Raw genomic sequence first — 16,621 nt, 5'->3', positions numbered from 1 at the left:
CAAATAATCCTGACTACTGGGTTGCCACACTCTTAGATCCCCCACACTCTTCGATCAACCTTTTCATTTTAATAAAGACCAAAAAAATGGTCATTTTTGAAATTATAAGCATTAGCAGGTTATTAGAAACTGAAATCAAACAGTTTTCAACTCAAAACTTTATTCTAGGTGATGTTACATTTGCACATAGGACCCCTTGTTCGAAAGGAGCTTCTGAACTCTCTCGTCTATTGAATTTGTCAGGTTTTGGATGGTTTCTGTTTCAATTGTTTTGCATGAGGACAGAATACCCTCCCAGAGCTGTTGCTTAGATGTGAACTGCCTCCCGCCATCATAGACACTCCTTTTGATGATGCTCCAGAGGTTCTGAATGGGGTAGAGGTCAGGGGAGCATGGGGGTCACACCATAAGTTTGTCCCCTTTTATGCCCATATCAGCCAGAGATGCAGATGTGTTATGTGCAGCATGAGACGGTTCATTATCATGCATGAAAATGATCTTGCTGTGGAATACACGGTTCTTCTTCTTGAACCATGGCAGGAAGTGCTGTTTGAGAAACTCCACATACATTACGGAGCTCATCTTTACCCCTTCAGGGATCCTAAAGGGGCTGACAATCTCTCGCCCCATGATTCCAGCCCAAAACATTACTCCACCTCCTCCTTGTTGGCGCTGTAGCCGTGTTTGCGTGGGGTGTCCATCAACCAGCCATCCTCCACTCCATCCATCTGGACCATCGAGCGTTGCACGGCACTCATCCGTGAACAAAACAGTTTTGAAATCAGTCTTCATGTAATGTTTGGCCCACTGGAGCCGTTTCTGCTTGTCTGCAGTGGATAGAGGAGGTCGACAGGATGGCGTACGCACAGCTGCAAACCTCTGAAGGACCCTGCATCTTGTTGTTCGGGGGACGTTGGAGGCACCAGCAGCTTCAAAAACTTGTCTGCTGCTATGACAAGGCTTTTTTGCCGCTACTCTTTTAACCTGACGTAATTGCCTGTAGGAAAGAGTCCTCAATTTGCCCTTATCAGCACGCACACGTGTGTACTGTGAATCAGCTACATACTTCTTGATTGCCAAGACACTTCATCCTGATCATCGCACAATGTTGATTGTAGTCATGCCTTGACCTAAACACTCCACAATTTGTTGCTTCTCAGCAGCCGACACATCCTTTTTCTTTCCCATTTTGGCAGAAAATGTAGGCTGCTTAATAATGTGGGACAGCCTTCTTAAGTAGTCTTGCCGTTCATTGGACACACCTGCCAAACTAATTAGAACAGGTGTCTGCAATTGCTTACAGTGATATAAAGAGCCCTGACACACATCACCATCAATGAGTTTTACTGACAAACAAACAAATTCTTCCCTTATCACTCCTAAACACTTTTTGCATAATAAATTGGAACACAGTGTACATGTGCTTTTCCACAAAACACCAGTGGTTCACGTAGTGAATCTTACAGTTCTAACTTGCCAACCGTGGTCTGTATGGAGTTGTTCAATAAAGGGCCCAAAATTAAGATAACATAGATGGAAGAGGTCTCTATGAATAGCAATTCCTAAGAATTTGATACCCTGTGAGGGCCAGGCAAAGGGAAAGTTGGACTGGATGGAATCCTGTATGGATTTGGGGAGGGAGACATCGAGGGCCTCAGACTTCGCTGTATTGATTTTAAAATATGACCATGTAACAAAGTGATCTATTTCAGCCATAACAGCCTGCTGATGGATATATGTGATTGACATCATCAGCAAATGCAGAGCACGTGTACTCGGTGCCTCCCACCTCAATCCACCTAATATTGGGGTTATGGCGAATTGATGAGAGCAGGTGCTCCGTCACTAGGATGTATAAGAGAGGGGACAGAGGACATCCCTGCCTTGTCCCATTGGTGATTATGAAAGGTGATGAAAATGTTCTGACGCGCCCCCTGGGCCTTGGGACATCCAGAGCCGGACCCTTTTTGGTGGATGCTGGTGGTTGTAGTCTTCGTGGCGGCGACCCGGTTCCGTGGCTCAGGGCGGTCAAAGCAGTGGCGGAACTATTTATGTGGTTTTAATGTTTAAATGTCCGACTACGCCACCCGTGGATTGCGGTCAGAGAGAGCCGCCGCTGCATGGCAGACCGCTGAGGCTGGTGTTGTGGGTGCAGCAGAGCGTAGCATAACTCCCCACGGGAGGAGTATAGCCTCAGGGCAGTGTATGCGGAGGATGGGGGCGATGGTGCAGGGCAGCAGCAGTAACGACACGGAGTCAGTGATGCAGTCCAGGGCCTTTACTCACAGTTCTTATTATCCAGACCACTTATGCAGGTAACGGCTGCCCACGTCGTACTGTGCTCACCAGGTGAGGGGCTCAGACAACTCCCAGATAACTTTGGAGCGCTTCACAGGACCCCCTTTGTGTGTCCTTTGTCTGGCCTTTCTTACCAACCCTTCTGTCCGGCTGCCTCGGGCCTCCTCTTGGTAAACTTGGCGCCAGTTTCCCAGTCCCTATGTGCTGCCCTCCTAGCGGGTGTAGCAAGGGGCTGCGCCACATAAAATGTCACAGCCTCCGGTTTCTAGCTGAGGGTCGTTTCCCGCCTCCACTAGTTTCAGGGACCGGTCTCCCCCTTTGGCCTGATCCCTCCACGCAGGTGGATTCGGGCGTGCGGTGGCGAAGCGCCCGTCCACACCCCTGGGATCCCTTCGTTCCTCGTTCCTGGAGCCTTCTCCGCTCCTCTTCCTTCCTTCTCCCTCTTCCAGGCCTGAGCCTCTGTTACTAGGCCCGCCTCTGGAGCAGAGCTCATGCAGAGCCCCTGCTCCCTGTCACTTCTGCTCAGACTTCTCTGCACTGAACTAAGATGGTGCCCACCATTTACACTCCCCTCTCAATGCACCCAGGAACTGCTTCCTCCCTGCTCCTGCACTACAGGGTTCCCCTTCTTCAGTGTTCCCTTCCCCCACTCCAGCCAGGGACAGGGACTGTCGTGCCCATCTCAGGGGCATATTGGTCGCCCTGCCCCACGGCAATGTGGCGTAATGCATAGAGGTGTCAGGGTCCTGATCCACACTCCATCCTTACCTGAGAGTGAGATATCACACCTCTGAGTGAGGTGCAATACCTCTGCAGCAACCGAGCCCTCGGGGTGCTTCAGTTCCATTTATCTTCAGCCTTGGTGACACATTGCGATACAAGGCCGTGATTTTGGCTATAAAAGGGTCCCCTAGACCCCTACCCCAAGCTTTTTAAGAGAATAATATATGGCGTGCCAGGAGACTCTATGGAATGCTTTCTCAGCATCCAACGAGAGTATCTAATTACAAATTTTTAACTGCATCTAGCCCAGGAAATACTTTGTGCCTAGTAGCAGTTTCTGCTATTCAGCGGATTATCCCGGTTGTTAAGCAAGCTACACCACCTGTAGTTTGGACACTTAATTTTTTCAAAGGAAATGCTTCGGGACCCCGGGATACTCAGTGAAGAGCATCAGGAGGCACCCCAAGGCATAGGGGCTGCGACTGGCGGTAGTACGCCTTGCGGTGGACAGCCGAGCTCGATCCTTCTAAAAGCTTGTCAACTGCAGCAGCTTTAGTGGACACTAGTGGAGCTGGAATTAAGCGGCTGCTGGCATGAGACTTGCCCTTCAATAGATCCTTGTAAATGGATTTAAAGTGTATTCATTTAAATTAGAGAGACAATTTAAATTAAAAAGCTTAGAGCTGCCTCCACCACAGGGGGGCTCGCTCGACCCACCAGCGGACAGGCACCAGTATTGGGAGAGGGGGGGCTGGCCGTCAGGGTCCACCGCGGCTCTGGCACAAACGGAGGTGGCACGGGCAGGAACTGATTGGCCGTGTCGGCTTCTCACTTTTTGGATTTTAGAAGGGCATGACATGCCTATATCTGTGTCTCCCCCTCCTTTTACTCCTCCACCTCTTTTCTTTTCGCATGACTATATGTACTTGTCACTTTTCCATGTGTTAGTTATGTCTTCAGAGCAGTTTGTCAGCTTTTGGACACCTTTGAAGGTGTTTTCTATGTGTTTCTATGTGTTTTTGTTTGCCTGCCATTGGTTTTAACGGTGTTCGAAGGTGTTCGACGAACAGTTCGACGAACAGTTCAGCGAACACACGGGTGTTCGACGAACCGAACCAAACTCGAACACAACGGGGGTGGCTCAACACTAGAGATGAGCGTTGTTCTACTCGAACTGTTCGCCAATCTCAAATTCGAGCTGTTTTGGGCGGTGTTCGAGCCATTCGGCGAACACGAACAATTTGATAAAAATTCGGCTGTTCGAGGTTATGTTCGATAACTGTTCGTGCACCAAAATCATAACTGGATTTTTTCTCAGTAATGATGAAAATTAATGTTAATACGCAGTTTGAGTGTACAGCGGGGTGGGGTGAGGGGCAGGGGATGGATCTCTGCAGGAACAATGAAGATCTCCATTTTTTTTTCTCTTTCCCGCATTTGCAGTGGGGAGGTGCAATCTGTCAGCCTATCAGCAGCGCACACACGGAGCGAAGTGCTTTTTTTCACACAAGCAAGGGCATGTGTCATTGGCAATCTATGTCACATGTCCTTGCCCTATAAGACCAAGCAATTTTCCCCGTCGCCACCATTTTCTCACTGCTGCAGCTGCGTGTTAGACGGCACCGCTGTTGCTGTGTGCGCTATACCTTGTTAATTTCAAGCCAATTTTCGCACAAATATACAGATAGCTTGGGAGTAGGGAATAGTTGTGATTGCAGTCCTTTTAAGGACTAGGTTACAGCATTTCCTACGACTTTTATCAGGGAGGTCTGTGCTCTTAAATAGATAGGTTGTGGGAGTAAAGACTAATTGTAATTGGAGTCCTTTTCAGGACTAGGTTACATCAGTTCCTATCAGTTTTTGCCAGGCAGGTCTGTGCCAGTGCTGTGCAAGTTTTTTTCACAGCATTTGGCTGAATCTAGCAAAGCTAATTCTTTTTGGCCTATTGCAGAGTGTGTTAGTCAGTGGAGTAGCCTATCTGTGCTGCAAGATATACCACCTGTGTATAGAATACCAATTTTTTTACTGCACCTAGTGAAGTAAAATCTTTTGGGCATAGCATCATTCTATTAGTCCATCTATACTGACCTCCATCAGGTTGCAAATTAAAACTAATTTTTATCTGCATCTACAGTACCTCTGAAAAAATATTTGGGCTTCTAGCTGTGTGTGGGACTTGTTGTATTAGTCCATCTATACTGACCTCCATCAGGTTGCAAACTGAATATATTTTTTTCTGCATCTACCTCTGAAAAAATATTTGGGCTTCTAGCTGAGTGTGGGTCTTGTTCTATTAATCCATCTATACTGACCTCCATCAGGTTGCAAACTGAATATAATTTTTTTCTGCATCTAGCTCTGAAAAAATATTTGGCCTTCTAGCAGTGTGTCGGACTTTCTCTATTAGTCCATCTATACTGACCTCCATCAGGTTGCAAATTAAAAATAATTTGTATCTGCATCTACAGTACCTCTGAAAAAATATTTGGGCTTCTAGCTGTGTGTGGGACTTGTTGTATTAGTCCATCTATACTGACCTCCATCAGGTTGCAAATTAAAAATAATTTTTATCTGCATCTACAGTACCTCTGAAAAAATATTTGGGCTTCTAGCTGTGTGTGGGACTTGTTGTATTAGTCCATCTATACTGACCTCCATCAGGTTGCAAACTGAATATATTTTTTTCTGCATCTACCTCTGAAAAAATATTTGGGCTTCTAGCTGTGTGTGGGACTTGTTGTATTAGTCCATCTATACTGACCTCCATCAGGTTACAAATTAAAAATAATTTGTATCTGCATCTACAGTACCTCTGAAAAAATATTTGGGCTTCTAGCTGTGTGTGGGACTTGTTGTATTAGTCCATCTATACTGACCTCCATCAGGTTGCAAATTAAAAATAATTTTTATCTCCATCTACAGTACCTCTGAAAAAATATTTGGGCTTCTAGCTGTGTGTGGGACTTGTTGTATTAGTCCATCTATACTGACCTCCATCAGGTTGCAAACTGAATATATTTTTTTCTGCATCTACCTCTGAAAAAATATTGGGCTTCTAGCTGTGTGTGGGTCTTGTTCTATTAATCCATCTATACTGACCTCCATCAGGTTGCAAACTGAATATAATTTTTTTCTGCATCTAGCTCTGAAAAAATATTTGGCCTTCTAGCAGTGTGTCGGACTTTCTCTATTAGTCCATCTATACTGACCTCCATCAGGTTGCAAATTAAAAATAATTTGTATCTGCATCTACAGTACCTCTGAAAAAATATTTGGGCTTCTAGCTGTGTGTGGGACTTGTTGTATTAGTCCATCTATACTGATCTCCATCAGGTTGCAAACTGAATATATTTTTTTCTGCATCTACCTCTGAAAAAATATTTGGGCTTCTAGCTGTGTGTGGGACTTGTTGTATTAGTCCATCTATACTGACCTCCATCAGGTTGCAAATTAAAAATAATTTGTATCTGCATCTACAGTACCTCTGAAAAAATATTTGGGATTCTAGCTGTGTGTGGGACTTGTTGTATTAGTCCATCTATACTGACCTCCATCAGGTTGCAAACTGAATATATTTTTTTCTGCATCTACCTCTGAAAAAATATTTGGGCTTCTAGCTGTGTGTGGGACTTGTTGTATTAGTCCATCTATACTGACCTCCATCAGGTTGCAAATTAAAACTCATTTGTATCTGCATCTACAGTACCTCTGAAAAAATATTTGGGCTTCTAGCTGTGTGTGGGACTTGTTGTATTAGTCCATCTATACTGACCTCCATCAGGTTGCAAATTAAAACTAATTTTTATCTGCATCTACAGTACCTCTGAAAAAATATTTGGGCTTCTAGCTGTGTGTGGGACTTGTTGTATTAGTCCATCTATACTGACATACATCAGGTTGCAAACTGAATATATTTTTTTCTGCATCTACCTCTGAAAAAATATTGGGCTTCTAGCTGTGTGTGGGTCTTGTTCTATTAATCCATCTATACTGACCTCCATCAGGTTGCAAACTGAATATAATTTTTTTCTGCATCTAGCTCTGAAAAAATATTTCGCCTTCTAGCAGTGTGTCGGACTTTCTCTATTAGTCCATCTATACTGACCTCCATCAGGTTGCAAATTAAAAATAATTTTTATCTGCATCTACAGTACCTCTGAAAAAATATTTGGGCTTCTAGCTGTGTGTGAGACTTGTTGTATTAGTCCATCTATACTGACCTCCATCAGGTTGCAAATTAAAAATAATTTGTATCTGCATCTACAGTACCTCGGAAAAAATATTTGGGCTTCTAGCTGTGTGTGGGACTTGTTGTATTAGTCCATCTATACTGACCTCCATCAGGTTGCAAACTGAATATATTTTTTTCTGCATCTACCTCTGAAAAAATATTTGGGCTTCTAGCTGTGTGTGGGACTTGTTGTATTAGTCCATCTATACTGACCTCCATCAGGTTGCAAATTAAAAATAATTTGTATCTGCATCTACAGTACCTCTGAAAAAATATTTGGGCTTCTAGCTGTGTGTGGGACTTGTTGTATTAGTCCATCTATACTGACCTCCATCAGGTTGCAAACTGAATATATTTTTTTCTGCATCTACCTCTGAAAAAATATTGGGCTTCTAGCTGTGTGTGGGTCTTATTCTATTAATCCATCTATACTGACCTCCATCAGGTTGCAAACTGAATATAATTTTTTTCTGCATCTAGCTCTGAAAAAATATTTGGCCTTCTAGCAGTGTGTCGGACTTTCTCTATTAGTCCATCTATACTGACCTCCATCAGGTTGCAAATTAAAAATAATTTTTATCTGCATCTACAGTACCTCTGAAAAAATATTTGGGCTTCTAGCTGTGTGTGGGAATTGTTGTATTAGTCCATCTATACTGACCTCCATCAGGTTGCAAATTAAAAATAATTTGTATCTGCATCTACAGTACCTCTGAAAAAATATTTGGGCTTCTAGCTGTGTGTGGGACTTGTTGTATTAGTCCATCTATACTGACCTCCATCAGGTTGCAAACTGAATATATTTTTTTCTGCATCTACCTCTGAAAAAATATTTGGGCTTCTAGCTGTGTGTGGGACTTGTTGTATTAGTCCATCTATACTGACCTCCATCACGTTGCAAATTAAAAATAATTTGTATCTGCATCTACAGTACCTCTGAAAAAATATTTGGGCTTCAAGCTGTGTGTGGGACTTGTTGTATTAGTCCATCTATACTGACCTCCATCAGGTTGCAAATTAAAACTAATTTTTATCTGCATCTACAGTACCTCTGAAAAAATATTTGGGCTTCTAGCTGTGTGTGGGACTCGTTGTATTAGTCCATCTATACTGACCTCCATCAGGTTGCAAACTGAATATATTTTTTTCTGCATCTACCTCTGAAAAAATATTGGGCTTCTAGCTGTGTGTGGGTCTTGTTCTATTAATCCATCTATACTGACCTCCATCAGGTTGCAAACTGAATATAATTTTTTTCTGCATCTAGCTCTGAAAAAATATTTGGCCTTCTAGCAGTGTGTTGGACATTCTCTATTAGTCCATCTATACTGACCTCCATCAGGTTGCAAACTGAATATATTTTTTTCTGCATCTAACCCAGCCAATAGTTTTGGCCTAATACCACAGTTTGGCCATTCAGCTCTGCTCGGTTACCATCCATTGTTTTTTTGTGCAAACAACTCCAGAGTTGTGAATTAGTTAACCACCAAAATGAGTGGAAAAAGGCCTGCTGCTGGTGGAAAGGGGAATAGGCGTGTTGGGAAGGGGAAAAAAGGTTGTGTCCGTGGGGTAGGTGTTAAAGCAACAGTAACATCTGCAGAAGAAAGACCATCTTCCAGCCAAACTAAAATGTCTACTTCTTTTAGCGGACAATGTGATAAGATCCCTTTCTTACGGCCACGCCAATCGCTACAAATTCCAGATGAGGCACAAAAACAGCAGGTGCTTCAACGGATATCAAGTGCTCCTTTAAGTGGGCTCTCCTCCACATCAACTTCAACATCACAAATACTCCAGTCCTCAAAGGTGTCACCCAAATCGCACTTGCTTCCTCACAGCTCCCAAATCTCCAGCTGCCCGTCTGAGTATGAGGTAGAACAGATGGTTGAGTCTGCAGAGCTGTTTACTCATACTATAGCCTGGGAATCAGAGGTCGACTCCAGCGCTTCTGTGAATCCAGACGAGGAAATGATCTGCACTGATGCCCAGAATCTTTATGAGTCGGATCCAGGACCAGACGCAGAAGGTTCTGACCATAATGTAGACCCTCATTCCCAAACTGTAACTCCTGTTGGTGGAGACAATGAGGAAGACGATGATGAGACTCAAATACCTGATTGGAGCGACAACTTTAGTTTTTTGGCAGGGCAGGAACAGGTTGGCTCTGAGGACGACGGGTGTGATAACGCACAGGGTGATGATGATGAGGTTGGAGATCCCACTTACTGTCAACCCACAGTCAGCCAAGAGATGAGGTCAGCAGAGGAGGTGGAGGAAGATGCTAGTGACGACGAGGTTAGTTTGCGCCTTCCTGGACAGAGACGTAGCACTGGAAGCACGTCAACAACTGCATCCTCAAACACAACTCTGCCTCTCACCACAAGTCGTGGTGGCTCTTCAGGTCGCATGGGTGCTAAGCCTTGCATAGCCTGGGCATTTTTTCAGATCGATAAAGATGACCCAACTCGTGTTATCTGTAACATTTGTCAGCAAAAGCTAAGTAGAGGCCAAAAAATACATAGTTTGAGTACTTCATGCATGAACCGGCACATGGACATGAAGCATAAGTTGCAGTGGGAAGCTCAGTGGGCTACAATGCGGCCTAGCCGGCCGGGCCAACCACCGTCTGCCATATCTTGTGCATCCCCGGCCTCTTCATCCTCTGTGACTGGGGGGACAGCAGTCACACCTGTTTTGGGGTGCAGACCTGCCACCTCTTTACCCGCAACAGCCAGCGTGATTGGCAGGTCATCATTTTCTTTGGAGGTGGTAACAGCAGCTGGTGTTGAGCGCTGTCCGACATCGATAGCACCACCTTTGGATCAAGGCAACCTAACATGTCCGCCTGCATCTTCCTCACAGACCGGCAGTTTGCCGGGGACACCCTTATCAACCCCGTCTAAGCACAATAGCCAGCCCTCGGTCCCTCAGATGTGGACAAGTAAAAGACCATTTCCTCCTAACCATGAGAAAGCTAAGAGGTTGAATTTCACCATCTGCAAGCTCTTGGCTACAGAAATGCTGCCTTTCCGCCTGGTGGACACAGAGGATTTTCGAGACCTTATGTCCGTCGCAGTGCCCCAGTACCAGATGCCCAGTCGGCAATACTTCTCAAAGAAAGGTGTGCCTGCGCTCCACCAGCATGTCGCACACAACATCACCGCTTCTTTGAGAAACTCTGTGTGTGACAGGGTGCATTTCACCACAGACACTTGGACGAGTAGGCATGGACAGGGGCGTTACATGTCGCTGACTGGGCACTGGGTAACTATGGTGACAGCAGGACAAGGGGCTGCTGTCCAAGTCTTGCCGTCCCCACGAGTTGTGCGTCAATCCTCTTTATGTCAAAGTTCCTCCACTGCTTCTGCCTCCTTAACCTCCTCTCGGTCTTCCACCTGCACCCAAAGCCTGTCTGGTCATGCCACAAGCTTTCTAACTGCGCAGAAGGGATCCTGCACACCTCCTTACTATGCTGGCAGTAGGGCTCAACGTCATCAGGCGGTTTTTTCATTGAAATGTCTGGGAAATGTGAGTCACACAGCTGAGGAGTTGTGGTCAGCTCTGGAGAACCAATTTCATGAATGGTTGTCTCCACTGGACCTGAAACCAGGGAAGGCCGTGTGCGACAATGCTGCAAACCTGGGTGCGGCCCTTCGCCGGGGCAATGTCACACACGTGCCTTGTATGGCTCACGTGTTGAACCTGGTTGTCCAGCAATTTTTAGCCCACTATCCCAGACTAGATGGCCTTCTGCAGAGGGCACGGTCGCTGTGTGCTCACTTCCGCCGTTCGCATCCCGCAGCTCAGCGACTTACATCTCTACAGAAGTCGTTGGGCCTGCCACTTCACCGGCTAAAATGCGATGTGCCTACCCGGTGGAATTCAACTCTGCACATGTTGCAGCGACTGTGGCAGCACCGACAAGCCCTGGTGCAATACGTTCTGACATATAGCCTGGGCCAACGAGATTCAGAGGTGGGGCAAATCACGCTGGAGGAGTGGTCTCAGATCAGGGAACTATGCACCCTTCTGCACAGTTTTGAAATGGCGACGAAGATGTTTAGTGCTGACGATGCCATTATCAGCATGACTATTCCGGTGATTTACATGCTGGAGCACATGTTAAACAGAATTCGGAGTCAGGTGGTGGCACAAGAGGAGGTGGAGGAAGTAGAGGAGGAGGAGTTGTATGCGGAAGGGCTAACATCTGCAAGGTCCAGACGGTCGGCAGCACCAAGGCGGCAGGCATGTGAGGGTGGGGGAGATGGTTTTACCAGGGCGCATGGTAGCAGCCAAACTAGTGAGGAAGGTGCAGGAGCCCAGGAAGAAGTGGAGGACGAACTGATGGAAGACTCATCAGATGAGGGAGACCTTGATCACATTTCTGTTGTGCGAGGTTGGGGGGAGAGGACAGAGGAAGGAAGCATGATTGTTACCTCGCCACCAACACAACAGGGACTTGGTGCTCCTGGATGCGCAACACACATGAGTGCCTTCTTGCTGCACTACCTGCAACATGACCCACGAATTGTGAGAATTAGAAATAATCCTGACTACTGGGTTGCCACACTGTTAGATCCCCGGTACAAAAGTAAATTTGCAGAAATTAATCCTGCCATAGAAAGGGATGCACGCATGCAGGAGTATCAGCAGAGACTGTTGCAGAATCTTACATGTGCTTTTCCACAAAATACCAGTGGTGCACGTAGTGAATCTCACAGTTCCAACTTGCCAACCGTGGGACCGTCAAGTGTTCAGCACTCAAACCGTAACAGAACCACAGTATCTGGTGGTAACATCAATTTTGCGGAATCATTTCACCACTTTTTTAGCTCATCCTTTGCAAGGCCACAGGAGACAAGAAGTCTGACACATAGTCAACGCCTAGAGACGATGGTACAGGAGTATCTCCAAGTAAACATTGAAGCCACGACTGTGTCACTGGACCCTTGCTCTTTTTGGGCTTCCAATCTGGATAAATGGCCGGAGCTAGCCACTTACGCCTTGGAGATCTTGTCATGCCCCGCAGCCAGCGTTCTGTCTGAACGTGTGTTCAGCGCTGCTGGTGGTGTGCTGACAGATAAGCGCACGCGGCTCTCCACTGATAATGTAGACAGACTCACGTTCATAAAGATGAACAAATCATGGATCCGAAACGACTTTTCTACCCCTGTGTCATCCTGGGGAGAGTAAAAGCTTGATGATTGTTTAAAATCACCCTACCAACCGTTTTAAGCTTTCAAATTACTAATCATGTTTATCTGTATCTTGACTGGAAAATAATTTGGGCTTTGTAGCAGTGTGTAGCACTGATCCTATTAGGCCATCTATAATAAGCTCCACCAGATTTAAAATTAAAAATAATTTTTAGCTGCATCTAGCCCGGAAAATAATTTTGGGGCTCCGAGATGCGCAAGACACATAAGTGCCTTCTTGCTGCACTACCTGCAACATGACCCTCAGATTGTCAGAATTCGAAGTAATCATGACTAATGGGTTGCCACACTCTTAGATCCCCCAAACTTTTCGATCAACCTTTTCATTTTAATAAAGACCAAAAAAATGGTCATTTTTGAAATTATAAGCATTAGCAGGTTGTTAGAAACTGAAATCAAACAGTTTTCAACTCAAAACTTTATTCTAGGTGATGTTACATTTTCACATAGGACCCCTTGTTCGAAAGGAGCTTCTGAACTCTCTCGTCCATTGAATTTGTCAGGTTTTGGATGGTTTCTGCTTCAATTGTTTTGCATGAGGACAGAATACCCTCCCAGAGCTGTTGCTTAGATGTGAACTGCCTCCCGCCATCATAGACACTCCTTTTAATGATGCTCCAAAGGTTCTGAATGGGGTAGAGGTCAGGGGAGCATGGGGGTCACACCATAAGTTTGTCCCCTTTTATGCCCATATCAGCCAGAGATGCAGATGTTTTATGTGCAGCATGAGATGGTGCATTATCATGCAGAAAAATGATCTTGCTGTGAAATACACGGTTCTTCTTCTTGAACCATGGCAGGAAGTGCTGTTTGAGAAAATCCACATACATTATGGAGTTCATCTTTAGCGCCTTCAGGGATCCTAAAGGGGCCGACAATCTCTCTCCCCATGATTCCAGCCCAAAACATTACTCCACCTCCTCCTTGTTGGCGCTGTAGCCGTGTTTGCGTGGGGTGTCCATCAACCAGCCATCCTCCACTCCATCCATCTGGACCATCGAGCGCTGCACGGCACTCATCCGTAAACAAAACAGTTTTGAAATCAGTCTTCATGTAATGTTTGGCCCACTGGAGCCATTTCTGCTTGTGTGAAGTGGATAGAGGAGGTCGACAGGATGGCGTATGCACAGCTGCAAACCTCTGAAGGACCCTGCATCTTGTTGTTCGGGGGACGTTGGAGGCACAAGCAGCTTCAAAAACTTGTCTGCTGCTATGACAAGGCTTTTTTGCCGCTGCTCTTTCAACCTGACGTAATTGCCTGTAGGAAAGAGTCCTCAATTTGCCCTTATCAGCACGCACACGTGTGTACTGTGAATCAGCTACATACTTCTTGATTGCCAAGACACTTCATCCTGATCATCGCACAATGTTGATTGTAGTCATGCCTTGACCTAAACACTCCACAATTTGTTGCTTCTCAGCAGCCGACACATCCTTTTTCTTTCCCATTTTGGCAGAAAATGTAGGCTGCTGAATAATGTGAGAGAGCCTTCTTAAGTAGTCTTGCCTTTCATTGGACACACCTGACAAACTAATTAGCACTGGTGTCTGCAATTGCTTACAGTGATATAAAGAGCCCTGACACACATCACCATCAATGAGTTTAACTGACAAACAAACAAATTCTTCCCTTATCACTCCTAAACACTTTTTGCATAATAATTTGGAACACAGTGTACATGTGCTTTTCCACAAAACACCAGTGGTTCACGTAGTGAATCTTACAGTTCTAACTTGCCAACCGTGGTCTGTATGGAGTTGTTCAATAAAGGGCCCAAAATTAAGATAACATAGATGGGAGAGGTCTCTATGAATAGGACTTCCTAAGTATTTGATACCCTGTGAGGGCCAGGCAAAGGGAAAGTTGGAATGGATGGAATCCTATATGGATTTGGGGAGGGAGACATCGAGGGCCTCAGACTTCGCTGCATTGATTTTAAAATTTGACCATGTAACAAAGTGATCTATTTCAGCCATAACAGCATGGATGGATATATGTGATTGAGTGATATATACTAGGACATCATCAGCAAATAGAGAGCACTTGTACTCGGTGCCTCCCACCTCAATCCACCTAATATTGGGGTTATGGCGAATTGATGAGAGCAGGTGCTCCGTCACTAGGATGTATAAGAGAGGGGACAGAGAACATCCCTGCCTTGTCCCATTGGTGATTGTGAAAGGTGATGAAAATGTTCTGACGCGCCCCCTGGGCCTTGGGACACCCGGAGCCGGACCCTTTTTGGTGGATGCTGGTGGTTGCAGTCTCCGTGGCGGCAACCCGGTTCCGTGGCTCAGGGCGGTCAAACCAGTGGCGGAACTATTTATGTGGTTTTGATGTTTAAATGTCCGACTACGCCACCCGTGGATTGTGGTCAGAGTGAACCGCCGCTCCAGGGCAGACCGCTGAGGCTGGTGTTGTGGGTGCAGCAGAGCGTAGCATAACTCCCCACGGGAGGAGTATACTGTGCTCACCAGGTGAGGGGCTCAGACAACTCCCAGATAACTTTGGAGCGCTTCACAGGACCCCCTTTGTGTGTCCTTTGTCTGGCCTTTCTTCCCAACCCTTCTGTCCGGCTGCCTCGGGCCTCCTCTTGGTAAACTTGGCGCCAGTTTCCCTGACCCTATGTGGTGCCTTCCTAGCAGGTGTAGCGAGGGGCTGCGCCACATAAAATGTCACAGCCTCCTGTTTCTAGCTGAGGGTCGTTTCCTGCCTCCACTAGTTTCGGGGACCGGTCTCCCCCTTTGGCCTGACCCCTCCACGCAGGTGGATTCTGGCGTGCGGTGGCGACTCGCCCGTCCGCACCCCTGAGATCCCTTCGTTCCTCGTTCCTGGAGCCTTCTCCGCTCCTCTTCCTTCCTTCTCCCTCTTCCAGGCCTGGGCCTCTGTTACTAGGCCCGCCTCCGGAGCAGAGCTCATGCAGAGCCCCTGCTCCCTGCCACTTCTGCTCAGACTTCTCTGCACTGAACTAAGATGGTGCCCACCTTTTATACTCCCTTCTCAATGCACCCAGGAACTGCTTCCTCCCTGCTCCTGCATTACAGGGTTCCCCTTCCTCAGTGTTCCCTCCCCCCACTCCAGCCAGGGACAGGGACTGTCGTGCCCATCTCAGGGGCATATTGGTCGCCCTGCCCCACGGCAATGTGGTGTAATGCATGCAGGTGTCGGGTCCTGATCCACACTACATCCTTACCTGAGAGTGAGATATCACACCTCTGGGTGAGGTGCAATACCTCTGTAGCAACCGAGCCCTCAGGGTGCTACAGTTCCATTTATCTTCAGCCTAGGTGACGTATTGCGATACAGGGCCGTGATTTTGGCTATTAGAGGGTCCCCTAGACCCCTACCCCAAGCTTTTTAGGAGAATCATATATGGCGTGCCAGGAGACTCTATGGAATGCTTTCTCAGCATCCAACGAGAGTATCTAATTACAAATTTTTAACTGCATCTAGCCCAGGAAATACTTTGTGCCTAGTAGCAGGGTCTGCTAGTCAGCGGATTATCCCGGCTGTTAAGCAAGCTACACCACCTGTAGTTTGGACACTTCATTTTTTCAAAGGAAATGCTTCGGACCACGGGATACTCAGTGAAGAGCATCAGGAGGCACCCCAAGGCATAGGGGCTGGGACTGGCAGTAGGATGCCTTGCGGTGGACAGCCGAGCTCGATCCTTATAAAAGCTTTTTAACTGCAGCAGCTTTAGTGGACGCTACTGGAGCTGGAATTACGCGGCTGCTGGCATGAGACTTGCCCTCCAATAGATCCTTGTAAATGGATTTAAAGTGTATTCATTCAAATTAGAGAGACAATTTAAATTAAAAAGCTTAGAGCTGCCTCCACCACAGGGGGGCTCGCTCGACCCACCAGCGGACAGGCACCAGTATTGGGAGAGGGGGGCTGGCCATCAGGGTTCACCGCGGCTCTGGCACAAACCCGGCGACACGGAGGTGGCACGGGCAGGAGCGGACTGGCCGTGTCGGCTTCTCACTTTTTGGATTTTAGAAGGGCATGACATGCCTATATCTGTGTCTCCCCCTCCTTTTACTCCTCCACCTCTTTTATTTTCGCATGACTATATGTACTTGTCACTTTTCCATGTGTTAGTTATGTCTTCTGAGCAGTTTGTCAGCTTTTGGACACCTTTGAAGGTGT

This window comes from Phyllobates terribilis, unplaced genomic scaffold, assembly GCF_046119375.1.
Source record: "Phyllobates terribilis strain yellow unplaced genomic scaffold, ASM4611937v1 Scaffold_3__8_contigs__length_932513732, whole genome shotgun sequence".
Lineage (NCBI taxonomy): Eukaryota > Metazoa > Chordata > Amphibia > Anura > Dendrobatidae > Phyllobates > Phyllobates terribilis.
Note: the sequence above shows the minus strand (reverse complement) of the source record.